Source organism: Bufo bufo, chromosome 2, assembly GCF_905171765.1.
Source record: "Bufo bufo chromosome 2, aBufBuf1.1, whole genome shotgun sequence".
Taxonomy (NCBI): domain Eukaryota; kingdom Metazoa; phylum Chordata; class Amphibia; order Anura; family Bufonidae; genus Bufo; species Bufo bufo.
The window spans coordinates 280,974,966-280,992,241 of record NC_053390.1 but is presented as its reverse complement, the minus strand read 5'-3'; the positions used below and the strand labels follow the sequence as shown (position 1 = coordinate 280,992,241).

The window sequence follows — 17,276 nt, the reverse complement described above, 5'->3', positions numbered from 1 at the left end:
CAAGAAAAGAAGAAGTGCTTGAGTACAAGGAGTGTGATCCATAAGAAGGATGGATCCAAAAGGCAACGACTAGATCAACATGTTGTTAGAGATATGCAGAAGTTCCTAAGGCCCAATCTAAAAAATGATGGGTCCTATAGGTGAAGATCATATCTTGTTAGAGATATCTTTAAGACCTAGGGGGGAGTCCATAAGATGGATGGGTCCTATAGGTGAAAAGCATATGCAAATCTTATTATTGCTATGTTTACGTACCTTGGGCCCAGTCCATGCGATGGGTGGATCCTATAGGTGAACATCATATCAATAGAAGCTAATTCATCTTCAAGGACAATGTAACATCGGGTGATTCCTATCAAACAGTGTGTTGAAAGGGTAAGTTATTATTATCTAGAATATCAATGATAAAGTCCAGTAATGTATAGTTTGTAGAATTTTATGCTATTTATTCATGTTATTTCTCTTTGTTCCTTTCCCTAAATTATTAGCAGATTGGTAAAAGCTTTTTTCTACCTCTGATGGTGGAAAACGCACCTAAAATGGAGATGGTAAGGGCAGCTAAGGGGATTTGGAGGAGGCTGCATTTTTGTTTAAATAGGTGCTCTTTAACCAATTTGTTAATAATTTAAGGAAGGTTGCTTAAAAAGCATTGTTTTACATGTAATATAATACATAGCAGAGTCAAGGTTCGGAACTAGGGCTTTGGCAAAGCTGTGTTGTCTCAAAATTTGCATAAAGTTGATATAATACTGTGCTCTAGGGTTATATGTTGGTTTTATTATACCAGAGAGTATATGCCTCCAGATATTCTTTTACAAGAAAAGAAGAAGTGCTTGAGTACAAGGAGTGTGATCCATAAGAAGGATGGATCCAAAAGGCAACGACTAGATCAACATGTTGTTAGAGATATGCAGAAGTTCCTAAGGCCCAATCTAAAAAATGATGGGTACTATAGGTGAAGATCATATCTTGTTAGAGATATCTTTAAGACCTAGGGGGGAGTCCATAAGATGGATGGGTCCTATAGGTGAAGAGCATATGCAAATCTTATTATTGCTATGTTTACGTACCTTGGGCCCAGTCCATGCGATGGGTGGATCCTATAGGTGAACATCATATCAATAGAAGCTAATTCATCTTCAAGGACAAAGTAACATCGGGTGATTCCTATCAAACAGTGTGTTGAAAGGGTAAGTTATTATTATCTAGAATATCAATGATAAAGTCCAGTAATGTATAGTTTGTAGAATTTTATGCTATTTATTCATGTTATTTCTCTTTGTTCCTTTCCCTAAATTATTAGCAAATTGGTAAAAGCTTTTTTCTACCTCTGATGGTGGAAAACGCACCTAAAATGGAGATGGTAAGGGCAGCTAAGGGGATTTGGAGGAGGCTGCATTTTTGTTTAAATAGGTGCTCTTTAACCAATTTGTTAATAATTTAAGGAAGGTTGCTTAAAAAGCATTGTTTTACATGTAATATAATACATAGCAGAGTCAAGGTTCGGAACTAGGGCTTTGGCAAAGCTGTGTTGTCTCAAAATTTGCATAAAGTTGATATAATACTGTGCTCTAGGGTTATATGTTGGTTATGTTGGTTTATTATGCCAGAGAGTATATGCCTCCAGATATTCTTTTACAAGAAAAGAAGAAGTGCTTGAGTACAAGGAGTGTGATCCATAAGAAGGATGGATCCAAAAGGCAACGACTAGATCAACATGTTGTTAGAGATATGCAGAAGTTCCTAAGGCCCAATCTAAAAAATGATGGGTCCTATAGGTGAAGATCATATCTTGTTAGAGATATCTTTAAGACCTAGGGGGGAGTCCATAAGATGGATGGGTCCTATAGGTGAAGAGCATATGCAAATCTTATTATTGCTATGTTTACGTACCTTGGGCCCAGTCCATGCGATGGGTGGATCCTATAGGTGAACATCATATCAATAGAAGCTAATTCATCTTCAAGGACAAAGTAACATCGGGTGATTCCTATCAAACAGTGTGTTGAAAGGGTAAGTTATTATTATCTAGAATATCAATGATAAAGTCCAGTAATGTATAGTTTGTAGAATTTTATGCTATTTATTCATGTTATTTCTCTTTGTTCCTTTCCCTAAATTATTAGCAAATTGGTAAAAGCTTTTTTCTACCTCTGATGGTGGAAAAAGCACCTAAAATGGAGATGGTAAGGGCAGCTAAGGGGATTTGGAGGAGGCTGCATTTTTGTTTAAATAGGTGCTCTTTAACCAATTTGTTAATAATTTAAGGAAGGTTGCTTAAAAAGCATTGTTTTACATGTAATATAATACATAGCAGAGTCAAGGTTCGGAACTAGGGCTTTGGCAAAGCTGTGTTGTCTCAAAATTTGCATAAAGTTGATATAATACTGTGCTCTAGGGTTATATGTTGGTTTTATTATACCAGAGAGTATATGCCTCCAGATGTTCTTTTACAAGAAAAGAAGAAGTGCTTGAGTACAAGGAGTGTGATCCATAAGAAGGATGGATCCAAAAGGCAACGACTAGATCAACATCTTGTTAGAGATATGCAGAAGTTCCTAAGGCCCAATCTAAAAAATGATGGGTCCTATAGGTGAAGATCATATCTTGTTAGAGATATCTTTAAGACCTAGGGGGGAGTCCATAAGATGGATGGGTCCTATAGGTGAAGAGCATATGCAAATCTTATTATTGCTATGTTTACGTACCTTGGGCCCAGTCCATGCGATGGGTGGATCCTATAGGTGAACATCATATCAATAGAAGCTAATTCATCTTCAAGGACAAAGTAACATCGGGTGATTCCTATCAAACAGTGTGTTGAAAGGGTAAGTTATTATTATCTAGAATATCAATGATAAAGTCCAGTAATGTATAGTTTGTAGAATTTTATGCTATTTATTCATGTTATTTCTCTTTGTTCCTTTCCCTAAATTATTAGCAAATTGGTAAAAGCTTTTTTCTACCTCTGATGGTGGAAAAAGCACCTAAAATGGAGATGGTAAGGGCAGCTAAGGGGATTTGGAGGAGGCTGCATTTTTGTTTAAATAGGTGCTCTTTAACCAATTTGTTAATAATTTAAGGAAGGTTGCTTAAAAAGCATTGTTTTACATGTAATATAATACATAGCAGAGTCAAGGTTCGGAACTAGGGCTTTGGCAAAGCTGTGTTGTCTCAAAATTTGCATAAAGTTGATATAATACTGTGCTCTAGGGTTATATGTTGGTTATATTATGCCAGAGAGTATGTGCCTCCAGATATTCTTTTACAAGAAAAGAAGAAGTGCTTGAGTACAAGGAGTGTGATCCATAAGAAGGATGGATCCAAAAGGCAACGACTAGATCAACATGTTGTTAGAGATATGCAGAAGTTCCTAAGGCCCAATCTAAAAAATGATGGGTCCTATGGGTGAAGATCATATCTTGTTAGAGATATCTTTAAGACCTAGGGGGGAGTCCATAAATGGATGGGTCCTATAGGTGAAGAGCATATGCAAATCTTATTATTGCTATGTTTACGTACCTTGGGCCCAGTCCATGCGATGGGTGGATCCTATAGGTGAACATCATATCAATAGAAGCTAATTCATCTTCAAGGACAAAGTAACATCGGGTGATTCCTATCAAACAGTGTGTTGAAAGGGTAAGTTATTATTATCTAGAATATCAATGATAAAGTCCAGTAATGTATAGTTTGTAGAATTTTATGCTATTTATTCATGTTATTTCTCTTTGTTCCTTTCCCTAAATTATTAGCAGATTGGTAAGAGCTTTTTTCTACCTCTGATGGTGGAAAACGCACCTAAAATGGAGATGGTAAGGGCAGCTAAGGGGATTTGGAGGAGGCTGCATTTTTGTTTAAATAGGTGCTCTTTAACCAATTTGTTAATAATTTAAGGAAGGTTGCTTAAAAAGCATTGTTTTACATGAGATATAATACATAGCAGAGTCAAGGTTTGGAACTAGGGCTTTGGCAAAGCTGTGTTGTCTCAAAATTTGCATAAAGTTGATATAATACTGTGCTCTAGGGTTATATGTTGGTTATGTTGGTTTTATTATGCCAGAGAGTATATGCCTCCAGATATTCTTTTACAAGAAAAGAAGAAGTGCTTGAGTACAAGGAGTGTGATCCATAAGAAGGATGGATCCAAAAGGCAACGACTAGATCAACATCTTGTTAGAGATATGCAGAAGTTCCTAAGGCCCAATCTAAAAAATGATGGGTCCTATAGGTGAAGATCATATCTTGTTAGAGATATCTTTAAGACCTAGGGGGGAGTCCATAAGATGGATGGGTCCTATAGGTGAAAAGCATATGCAAATCTTATTATTGCTATGTTTACGTACCTTGGGCCCAGTCCATGCGATGGGTGGATCCTATAGGTGAACATCATATCAATAGAAGCTAATTCATCTTCAAGGACAATGTAACATCGGGTGATTCCTATCAAACAGTGTGTTGAAAGGGTAAGTTATTATTATCTAGAATATCAATGATAAAGTCCAGTAATGTATAGTTTGTAGAATTTTATGCTATTTATTCATGTTATTTCTCTTTGTTCCTTTCCCTAAATTATTAGCAGATTGGTAAGAGCTTTTTTCTACCTCTGATGGTGGAAAACGCACCTAAAATGGAGATGGTAAGGGCAGCTAAGGGGATTTGGAGGAGGCTGCATTTTTGTTTAAATAGGTGCTCTTTAACCAATTTGTTAATAATTTAAGGAAGGTTGCTTAAAAAGCATTGTTTTACATGTAATATAATACATAGCAGAGTCAAGGTTCGGAACTAGGGCTTTGGCAAAGCTGTGTTGTCTCAAAATTTGCATAAAGTTGATATAATACTGTGCTCTAGGGTTATATGTTGGTTATGTTGGTTTTATTATGCCAGAGAGTATATGCCTCCAGATATTCTTTTACAAGAAAAGAAGAAGTGCTTGAGTACAAGGAGTGTGATCCATAAGAAGGATGGATCCAAAAGGCAACGACTAGATCAACATGTTGTTAGAGATATGCAGAAGTTCCTAAGGCCCAATCTAAAAAATGATGGGTCCTATAGGTGAAGATCATATCTTGTTAGAGATATCTTTAAGACCTAGGGGGGAGTCCATAAGATGGATGGGTCCTATAGGTGAAGAGCATATGCAAATCTTATTATTGCTATGTTTACGTACCTTGGGCCCAGTCCATGCGATGGGTGGATCCTATAGGTGAACATCATATCAATAGAAGCTAATTCATCTTCAAGGACAAAGTAACATCGGGTGATTCCTATCAAACAGTGTGTTGAAAGGGTAAGTTATTATTATCTAGAATATCAATGATAAAGTCCAGTAATGTATAGTTTGTAGAATTTTTTGCTATTTATTCATGTTATTTCTCTTTGTTCCTTTCCCTAAATTATTAGCAAATAGGTAAAAGCTTTTTTTTTTTTACCTCTGATGGTGGAAAATGCACCTAAAATGGAGATGGTAAGGGCAGCTAAGGGGATTTGGAGGAGGCTGCATTTTTGTTTAAATAGGTGCTCTTTAACCAATTTGTTAATAATTTAAGGAAGGTTGCTTAAAAAGCATTGTTTTACATGTAATATAATACATAGCAGAGTCAAGGTTCGGAACTAGGTCTTTGGCAAAGCTGTGTTGTCTCAAAATTTGCATAAAGTTGATATAATACTGTGCTCTAGGGTTATATGTTGGTTATGTTGGTTTATTATGCCAGAGAGTATATGCCTCCAGATATTCTTTTACAAGAAAAGAAGAAGTGCTTGAGTACAAGGAGTGTGATCCATAAGAAGGATGGATCCAAAAGGCAACGACTAGATCAACATGTTGTTAGAGATATGCAGAAGTTCCTAAGGCCCAATCTAAAAAATGATGGGTCCTATAGGTGAAGATCATATCTTGTTAGAGATATCTTTAAGACCTAGGGGGGAGTCCATAAGATGGATGGGTCCTATAGGTGAAGAGCATATGCAAATCTTATTATTGCTATGTTTACGTACCTTGGGCCCAGTCCATGCGATGGGTGGATCCTATAGGTGAACATCATATCAATAGAAGCTAATTCATCTTCAAGGACAAAGTAACATCGGGTGATTCCTATCAAACAGTGTGTTGAAAGGGTAAGTTATTATTATCTAGAATATCAATGATAAAGTCCAGTAATGTATAGTTTGTAGAATTTTATGCTATTTATTCATGTTATTTCTCTTTGTTCCTTTCCCTAAATTATTAGCAAATTGGTAAAAGCTTTTTTCTACCTCTGATGGTGGAAAACGCACCTAAAATGGAGATGGTAAGGGCAGCTAAGGGGATTTGGAGGAGGCTGCATTTTTGTTTAAATAGGTGCTCTTTAACCAATTTGTTAATAATTTAAGGAAGGTTGCTTAAAAAGCATTGTTTTACATGTAATATAATACATAGCAGAGTCAAGGTTCGGAACTAGGGCTTTGGCAAAGCTGTGTTGTCTCAAAATTTGCATAAAGTTGATATAATACTGTGCTCTAGGGTTATATGTTGGTTTTATTATGCCAGAGAGTATATGCCTCCAGATATTCTTTTACAAGAAAAGAAGAAGTGCTTGAGTACAAGGAGTGTGATCCATAAGAAGGATGGATCCAAAAGGCAACGACTAGATCAACATGTTGTTAGAGATATGCAGAAGTTCCTAAGGCCCAATCTAAAAAATGATGGGTCCTATAGGTGAAGATCATATCTTGTTAGAGATATCTTTAAGACCTAGGGGGGAGTCCATAAGATGGATGGGTCCTATAGGTGAAGAGCATATGCAAATCTTATTATTGCTATGTTTACGTACCTTGGGCCCAGTCCATGCGATGGGTGGATCCTATAGGTGAACATCATATCAATAGAAGCTAATTCATCTTCAAGGACAAAGTAACATCGGGTGATTCCTATCAAACAGTGTGTTGAAAGGGTAAGTTATTATTATCTAGAATATCAATGATAAAGTCCAGTAATGTATAGTTTGTAGAATTTTATGCTATTTATTCATGTTATTTCTCTTTGTTCCTTTCCCTAAATTATTAGCAAATTGGTAAAAGCTTTTTTCTACCTCTGATGGTGGAAAACGCACCTAAAATGGAGATGGTAAGGGCAGCTAAGGGGATTTGGAGGAGGCTGCATTTTTGTTTAAATAGGTGCTCTTTAACCAATTTGTTAATAATTTAAGGAAGGTTGCTTAAAAAGCATTGTTTTACATGTAATATAATACATAGCAGAGTCAAGGTTCGGAACTAGGGCTTTGGCAAAGCTGTGTTGTCTAAAAATTTGCATAAAGTTGATATAATACTGTGCTCTAGGGTTATATGTTGGTTATATTATGCCAGAGAGTATGTGCCTCCAGATATTCTTTTACAAGAAAAGAAGAAGTGCTTGAGTACAAGGAGTGTGATCCATAAGAAGGATGGATCCAAAAGGCAACGACTAGATCAACATGTTGTTAGAGATATGCAGAAGTTCCTAAGGCCCAATCTAAAAAATGATGGGTACTATGGTGAAGATCATATCTTGTTAGAGATATCTTTAAGACCTAGGGGGGAGTCCATAAGATGGATGGGTCCTATAGGTGAAAAGCATATGCAAATCTTATTATTGCTATGTTTACGTACCTTGGGCCCAGTCCATGCGATGGGTGGATCCTATAGGTGAACATCATATCAATAGAAGCTAATTCATCTTCAAGGACAATGTAACATCGGGTGATTCCTATCAAACAGTGTGTTGAAAGGGTAAGTTATTATTATCTAGAATATCAATGATAAAGTCCAGTAATGTATAGTTTGTAGAATTTTATGCTATTTATTCATGTTATTTCTCTTTGTTCCTTTCCCTAAATTATTAGCAGATTGGTAAAAGCTTTTTTCTACCTCTGATGGTGGAAAACGCACCTAAAATGGAGATGGTAAGGGCAGCTAAGGGGATTTGGAGGAGGCTGCATTTTTGTTTAAATAGGTGCTCTTTAACCAATTTGTTAATAATTTAAGGAAGGTTGCTTAAAAAGCATTGTTTTACATGTAATATAATACATAGCAGAGTCAAGGTTCGGAACTAGGGCTTTGGCAAAGCTGTGTTGTCTCAAAATTTGCATAAAGTTGATATAATACTGTGCTCTAGGGTTATATGTTGGTTTTATTATGCCAGAGAGTATATGCCTCCAGATATTCTTTTACAAGAAAAGAAGAAGTGCTTGAGTACAAGGAGTGTGATCCATAAGAAGGATGGATCCAAAAGGCAACGACTAGATCAACATCTTGTTAGAGATATGCAGAAGTTCCTAAGGCCCAATCTAAAAAATGATGGGTCCTATAGGTGAAGATCATATCTTGTTAGAGATATCTTTAAGACCTAGAGGGGAGTCCATAAGATGGATGGGTCCTATAGGTGAAGAGCATATGCAAATCTTATTATTGCTATGTTTACGTACCTTGGGCCCAGTCTATGCGATGGGTGGATCCTATAGGTGAACATCATATCAATAGAAGCTAATTCATCTTCAAGGACAAAGTAACATCGGGTGATTCCTATCAAACAGTGTGTTGAAAGGGTAAGTTATTATTATCTAGAATATCAATGATAAAGTCCAGTAATGTATAGTTTGTAGAATTTTATGCTATTTATTCATGTTATTTCTCTTTGTTCCTTTCCCTAAATTATTAGCAAATTGGTAAAAGCTTTTTTCTACCTCTGATGGTGGAAAACGCACCTAAAATGGAGATGGTAAGGGCAGCTAAGGGGATTTGGAGGAGGCTGCATTTTTGTTTAAATAGGTGCTCTTTAACCAATTTGTTAATAATTTAAGGAAGGTTGCTTAAAAAGCATTGTTTTACATGTAATATAATACATAGCAGAGTCAAGGTTCGGAACTAGGGCTTTGGCAAAGCTGTGTTGTCTCAAAATTTGCATAAAGTTGATATAATACTGTGCTCTAGGGTTATATGTTGGTTATGTTGGTTTTATTATGCCAGAGAGTATATGCCTCCAGATATTCTTTTACAAGAAAAGAAGAAGTGCTTGAGTACAAGGAGTGTGATCCATAAGAAGGATGGATCCAAAAGGCAACGACTAGATCAACATGTTGTTAGAGATATGCAGAAGTTCCTAAGGCCCAATCTAAAAAATGATGGGTCCTATAGGTGAAGATCATATCTTGTTAGAGATATCTTTAAGACCTAGGGGGGAGTCCATAAGATGGATGGGTCCTATAGGTGAAGAGCATATGCAAATCTTATTATTGCTATGTTTAAGTACCTTGGGCCCAGTCCATGCGATGGGTGGATCCTATAGGTGAACATCATATCAATAGAAGCTAATTCATCTTCAAGGACAAAGTAACATCGGGTGATTCCTATCAAACAGTGTGTTGAAAGGGTAAGTTATTATTATCTAGAATATCAATGATAAAGTCCAGTAATGTATAGTTTGTAGAATTTTATGCTATTTATTCATGTTATTTCTCTTTGTTCCTTTCCCTAAATTATTAGCAAATTGGTAAAAGCTTTTTTCTACCTCTGATGGTGGAAAACGCACCTAAAATGGAGATGGTAAGGGCAGCTAAGGGGATTTGAAAGGAGGCTGCATTTTTGTTTAAATAGGTGCTCTTTAACCAATTTGTTAATAATTTAAGGAAGGTTGCTTAAAAAGCATTGTTTTACATGTAATATAATACATAGCAGAGTCAAGGTTCGGAACTAGGGCTTTGGCAAAGCTGTGTTGTCTCAAAATTTGCATAATACTGTGCTCTAGGGTTATATGTTGGTTATATTATGCCAGAGAGTATGTGCCTCCAGATATTCTTTTACAAGAAAAGAAGAAGTGCTTGAGTACAAGGAGTGTGATCCATAAGAAGGATGGATCCAAAAGGCAACGACTAGATCAACATCTTGTTAGAGATATGCAGAAGTTCCTAAGGCCCAATCTAAAAAATGATGGGTCCTATAGGTGAAGATCATATCTTGTTAGAGATATCTTTAAGACCTAGGGGGGAGTCCATAAGATGGATGGGTCCTATAGGTGAAGAGCATATGCAAATCTTATTATTGCTATGTTTACGTACCTTGGGCCCAGTCCATGCGATGGGTGGATCCTATAGGTGAACATCATATCAATAGAAGCTAATTCATCTTCAAGGACAAAGTAACATCGGGTGATTCCTATCAAACAGTGTGTTGAAAGGGTAAGTTATTATTATCTAGAATATCAATGATAAAGTCCAGTAATGTATAGTTTGTAGAATTTTATGCTATTTATTCATGTTATTTACTCTTTGTTCCTTTCCCTAAATTATTAGCAAATTGGTAAAAGCTTTTTTCTACCTCTGATGGTGGAAAACGCACCTAAAATGGAGATGGTAAGGGCAGCTAAGGGGATTTGGAGGAGGCTGCATTTTTGTTTAAATAGGTGCTCTTTAACCAATTTGTTAATAATTTAAGGAAGGTTGCTTAAAAAGCATTGTTTTACATGTAATATAATACATAGCAGAGTCAAGGTTCGGAACTAGGGCTTTGGCAAAGCTGTGTTGTCTCAAAATTTGCATAAAGTTGATATAATACTGTGCTCTAGGGTTATATGTTGGTTATATTATGCCAGAGAGTATATGCCTCCAGATATTCTTTTACAAGAAAAGAAGAAGTGCTTGAGTACAAGGAGTGTGATCCATAAGAAGGATGGATCCAAAAGGCAACGACTAGATCAACATGTTGTTAGAGATATGCAGAAGTTCCTAAGGCCCAATCTAAAAAATGATGGGTCCTATGGGTGAAGATCATATCTTGTTAGAGATATCTTTAAGACCTAGGGGGGAGTCCATAAAATGGATGGGTCCTATAGGTGAAGAGCATATGCAAATCTTATTATTGCTATGTTTACGTACCTTGGGCCCAGTCCATGCGATGGGTGGATCCTATAGGTGAACATCATATCAATAGAAGCTAATTCATCTTCAAGGACAAAGTAACATCGGGTGATTCCTATCAAACAGTGTGTTGAAAGGGTAAGTTATTATTATCTAGAATATCAATGATAAAGTCCAGTAATGTATAGTTTGTAGAATTTTATGCTATTTATTCATGTTATTTCTCTTTGTTCCTTTCCCTAAATTATTAGCAAATTGGTAAAAGCTTTTTTCTACCTCTGATGGTGGAAAACGCACCTAAAATGGAGATGGTAAGGGCAGCTAAGGGGATTTGGAGGAGGCTGCATTTTTGTTTAAATAGGTGCTCTTTAACCAATTTGTTAATAATTTAAGGAAGGTTGCTTAAAAAGCATTGTTTTACATGAGATATAATACATAGCAGAGTCAAGGTTCGGAACTAGGGCTTTGGCAAAGCTGTGTTGTCTCAAAATTTGCATAAAGTTGATATAATACTGTGCTCTAGGGTTATATGTTGGTTTTATTATGCCAGAGAGTATATGCCTCCAGATATTCTTTTACAAGAAAAGAAGAAGTGCTTGAGTACAAGGAGTGTGATCCATAAGAAGGATGGATCCAAAAGGCAACGACTAGATCAACATGTTGTTAGAGATATGCAGAAGTTCCTAAGGCCCAATCTAAAAAATGATGGGTCCTATAGGTGAAGATCATATCTTGTTAGAGATATCTTTAAGACCTAGGGGGGAGTCCATAAGATGGATGGGTCCTATAGGTGAAGAGCATATGCAAATCTTATTATTGCTATGTTTACGTACCTTGGGCCCAGTCCATGCGATGGGTGGATCCTATAGGTACATCATATCAATAGAAGCTAATTCATCTTCAAGGACAAAGTAACATCGGGTGATTCCTATCAAACAGTGTGTTGAAAGGGTAAGTTATTATTATCTAGAATATCAATGATAAAGTCCAGTAATGTATAGTTTGTAGAATTTTATGCTATTTATTCATGTTATTTCTCTTTGTTCCTTTCCCTAAATTATTAGCAGATTGGTAAAAGCTTTTTTCTACCTCTGATGGTGGAAAACGCACCTAAAATGGAGATGGTAAGGGCAGCTAAGGGGATTTGGAGGAGGCTGCATTTTTGTTTAAATAGGTGCTCTTTAACCAATTTGTTAATAATTTAAGGAAGGTTGCTTAAAAAGCATTGTTTTACATGAGATATAATACATAGCAGAGTCAAGGTTTGGAACTAGGGCTTTGGCAAAGCTGTGTTGTCTCAAAATTTGCATAAAGTTGATATAATACTGTGCTCTAGGGTTATATGTTGGTTATGTTGGTTTTATTATGCCAGAGAGTATATGCCTCCAGATATTCTTTTACAAGAAAAGAAGAAGTGCTTGAGTACAAGGAGTGTGATCCATAAGAAGGATGGATCCAAAAGGCAACGACTAGATCAACATCTTGTTAGAGATATGCAGAAGTTCCTAAGGCCCAATCTAAAAAATGATGGGTCCTATAGGTGAAGATCATATCTTGTTAGAGATATCTTTAAGACCTAGGGGGGAGTCCATAAGATGGATGGGTCCTATAGGTGAAGAGCATATGCAAATCTTATTATTGCTATGTTTACGTACCTTGGGCCCAGTCCATGCGATGGGTGGATCCTATAGGTGAACATCATATCAATAGAAGCTAATTCATCTTCAAGGACAATGTAACATCGGGTGATTCCTATCAAACAGTGTGTTGAAAGGGTAAGTTATTATTATCTAGAATATCAATGATAAAGTCCAGTAATGTATAGTTTGTAGAATTTTATGCTATTTATTCATGTTATTTCTCTTTGTTCCTTTCCCTAAATTATTAGCAGATTGGTAAAAGCTTTTTTCTACCTCTGATGGTGGAAAACGCACCTAAAATGGAGATGGTAAGGGCAGCTAAGGGGATTTGGAGGAGGCTGCATTTTTGTTTAAATAGGTGCTCTTTAACCAATTTGTTAATAATTTAAGGAAGGTTGCTTAAAAAGCATTGTTTTACATGTAATATAATACATAGCAGAGTCAAGGTTCGGAACTAGGGCTTTGGCAAAGCTGTGTTGTCTCAAAATTTGCATAAAGTTGATATAATACTGTGCTCTAGGGTTATATGTTGGTTTTATTATACCAGAGAGTATATGCCTCCAGATGTTCTTTTACAAGAAAAGAAGAAGTGCTTGAGTACAAGGAGTGTGATCCATAAGAAGGATGGATCCAAAAGGCAACGACTAGATCAACATCTTGTTAGAGATATGCAGAAGTTCCTAAGGCCCAATCTAAAAAATGATGGGTCCTATAGGTGAAGATCATATCTTGTTAGAGATATCTTTAAGACCTAGGGGGGAGTCCATAAGATGGATGGGTCCTATAGGTGAAGAGCATATGCAAATCTTATTATTGCTATGTTTACGTACCTTGGGCCCAGTCCATGCGATGGGTGGATCCTATAGGTGAACATCATATCAATAGAAGCTAATTCATCTTCAAGGACAAAGTAACATCGGGTGATTCCTATCAAACAGTGTGTTGAAAGGGTAAGTTATTATTATCTAGAATATCAATGATAAAGTCCAGTAATGTATAGTTTGTAGAATTTTATGCTATTTATTCATGTTATTTCTCTTTGTTCCTTTCCCTAAATTATTAGCAAATTGGTAAAAGCTTTTTTCTACCTCTGATGGTGGAAAACGCACCTAAAATGGAGATGGTAAGGGCAGCTAAGGGGATTTGGAGGAGGCTGCATTTTTGTTTAAATAGGTGCTCTTTAACCAATTTGTTAATAATTTAAGGAAGGTTGCTTAAAAAGCATTGTTTTACATGTAATATAATACATAGCAGAGTCAAGGTTCGGAACTAGGGCTTTGGCAAAGCTGTGTGGTCTACAAATTTGCATAAAGTTGATATAATACTGTGCTCTAGGGTTATATGTTGGTTATATTATGCCAGAGAGTATGTGCCTCCAGATATTCTTTTACAAGAAAAGAAGAAGTGCTTGAGTACAAGGAGTGTGATCCATAAGAAGGATGGATCCAAAAGGCAACGACTAGATCAACATGTTGTTAGAGATATGCAGAAGTTCCTAAGGCCCAATCTAAAAAATGATGGGTCCTATGGGTGAAGATCATATCTTGTTAGAGATATCTTTAAGACCTAGGGGGGAGTCCATAAAATGGATGGGTCCTATAGGTGAAGAGCATATGCAAATCTTATTATTGCTATGTTTACGTACCTTGGGCCCAGTCCATGCGATGGGTGGATCCTATAGGTGAACATCATATCAATAGAAGCTAATTCATCTTCAAGGACAAAGTAACATCGGGTGATTCCTATCAAACAGTGTGTTGAAAGGGTAAGTTATTATTATCTAGAATATCAATGATAAAGTCCAGTAATGTATAGTTTGTAGAATTTTATGCTATTTATTCATGTTATTTCTCTTTGTTCCTTTCCCTAAATTATTAGCAGATTGGTAAAAGCTTTTTTCTACCTCTGATGGTGGAAAACGCACCTAAAATGGAGATGGTAAGGGCAGCTAAGGGGATTTGGAGGAGGCTGCATTTTTGTTTAAATAGGTGCTCTTTAACCAATTTGTTAATAATTTAAGGAAGGTTGCTTAAAAAGCATTGTTTTACATGAGATATAATACATAGCAGAGTCAAGGTTTGGAACTAGGGCTTTGGCAAAGCTGTGTTGTCTCAAAATTTGCATAAAGTTGATATAATACTGTGCTCTAGGGTTATATGTTGGTTATGTTGGTTTTATTATGCCAGAGAGTATATGCCTCCAGATATTCTTTTACAAGAAAAGAAGAAGTGCTTGAGTACAAGGAGTGTGATCCATAAGAAGGATGGATCCAAAAGGCAACGACTAGATCAACATCTTGTTAGAGATATGCTTAAGTTCCTAAGGCCCAATCTAAAAAATGATGGGTCCTATAGGTGAAGATCATATCTTGTTAGAGATATCTTTAAGACCTAGGGGGGAGTCCATAAGATGGATGGGTCCTATAGGTGAAGAGCATATGCAAATCTTATTATTGCTATGTTTACGTACCTTGGGCCCAGTCCATGCGATGGGTGGATCCTATAGGTGAACATCATATCAATAGAAGCTAATTCATCTTCAAGGACAAAGTAACATCGGGTGATTCCTATCAAACAGTGTGTTGAAAGGGTAAGTTATTATTATCTAGAATATCAATGATAAAGTCCAGTAATGTATAGTTTGTAGAATTTTATGCTATTTATTCATGTTATTTCTCTTTGTTCCTTTCCCTAAATTATTAGCAAATTGGTAAAAGCTTTTTTCTACCTCTGATGGTGGAAAACGCACCTAAAATGGAGATGGTAAGGGCAGCTAAGGGGATTTGGAGGAGGCTGCATTTTTGTTTAAATAGGTGCTCTTTAACCAATTTGTTAATAATTTAAGGAAGGTTGCTTAAAAAGCATTGTTTTACATGTAATATAATACATAGCAGAGTCAAGGTTCGGAACTAGGGCTTTGGCAAAGCTGTGTTGTCTCAAAATTTGCATAAAGTTGATATAATACTGTGCTCTAGGGTTATATGTTGGTTTTATTATGCCAGAGAGTATGTGCCTCCAGATATTCTTTTACAAGAAAAGAAGAAGTGCTTGAGTACAAGGAGTGTGATCCATAAGAAGGATGGATCCAAAAGGCAACGACTAGATCAACATGTTGTTAGAGATATGCAGAAGTTCCTAAGGCCCAATCTAAAAAATGATGGGTACTATAGGTGAAGATCATATCTTGTTAGAGATATCTTTAAGACCTAGGGGGGAGTCCATAAGATGGATGGGTCCTATAGGTGAAGAGCATATGCAAATCTTATTATTGCTATGTTTACGTACCTTGGGCCCAGTCCATGCGATGGGTGGATCCTATAGGTGAACATCATATCAATAGAAGCTAATTCATCTTCAAGGACAATGTAACATCGGGTGATTCCTATCAAACAGTGTGTTGAAAGGGTAAGTTATTATTATCTAGAATATCAATGATAAAGTCCAGTAATGTATAGTTTGTAGAATTTTATGCTATTTATTCATGTTATTTCTCTTTGTTCCTTTCCCTAAATTATTAGCAAATTGGTAAAAGCTTTTTTCTACCTCTGATGGTGGAAAACGCACCTAAAATGGAGATGGTAAGGGCAGCTAAGGGGATTTGGAGGAGGCTGCATTTTTGTTTAAATAGGTGCTCTTTAACCAATTTGTTAATAATTTAAGGAAGGTTGCTTAAAAAGCATTGTTTTACATGAGATATAATACATAGCAGAGTCAAGGTTCGGAACTAGGGCTTTGGCAAAGCTGTGTTGTCTCAAAATTTGCATAAAGTTGATATAATACTGTGCTCTAGGGTTATATGTTGGTTTTATTATACCAGAGAGTATATGCCTCCAGATGTTCTTTTACAAGAAAAGAAGAAGTGCTTGAGTACAAGGAGTGTGATCCATAAGAAGGATGGATCCAAAAGGCAACGACTAGATCAACATGTTGTTAGAGATATGCAGAAGTTCCTAAGGCCCAATCTAAAAAATGATGGGTCCTATAGGTGAAGATCATATCTTGTTAGAGATATCTTTAAGACCTAGGGGGGAGTCCATAAGATGGATGGGTCCTATAGGTGAAGAGCATATGCAAATCTTATTATTGCTATGTTTACGTACCTTGGGCCCAGTCCATGCGATGGGTGGATCCTATAGGTGAACATCATATCAATAGAAGCTAATTCATCTTCAAGGACAAAGTAACATCGGGTGATTCCTATCAAACAGTGTGTTGAAAGGGTAAGTTATTATTATCTAGAATATCAATGATAAAGTCCAGTAATGTATAGTTTGTAGAATTTTATGCTATTTATTCATGTTATTTCTCTTTGTTCCTTTCCCTAAATTATTAGCAAATTGGTAAAAGCTTTTTTCTACCTCTGATGGTGGAAAACGCACCTAAAATGGAGATGGTAAGGGCAGCTAAGGGGATTTGGAGGAGGCTGCATTTTTGTTTAAATAGGTGCTCTTTAACCAATTTGTTAATAATTTAAGGAAGGTTGCTTAAAAAGCATTGTTTTACATGTAATATAATACATAGCAGAGTCAAGGTTCGGAACTAGGGCTTTGGCAAAGCTGTGTTGTCTCAAAATTTGCATAAAGTTGATATAATACTGTGCTCTAGGGTTATATTGGTTATGTTGGTTTTATTATGCCAGAGAGTATATGCCTCCAGATATTCTTTTACAAGAAAAGAAGAAGTGCTTGAGTACAAGGAGTGTGATCCATAAGAAGGATGGATCCAAAAGGCAACGACTAGATCAACATGTTGTTAGAGATATGCAGTAG

The 17,276-nt window shown here is 36.3% G+C and overlaps 1 long non-coding RNA gene across 1 annotated transcript; it reads right to left on the bottom strand.

Moving 5' to 3' along the window:
- Nucleotides 1-10,925: 10,925 nt before the first annotated feature.
- LOC120991452 lies at nucleotides 10,926-16,666 on the bottom strand. The gene is made up of 3 exons (XR_005776675.1): nucleotides 16,608-16,666; nucleotides 11,702-11,796; nucleotides 10,926-10,983 (listed from the first exon to the last, which is right to left on the bottom strand). It is a non-coding gene; the product is annotated as an uncharacterized LOC120991452 (long non-coding RNA).
- Between the last annotated feature and the right edge of the window lie 610 nt (nucleotides 16,667-17,276).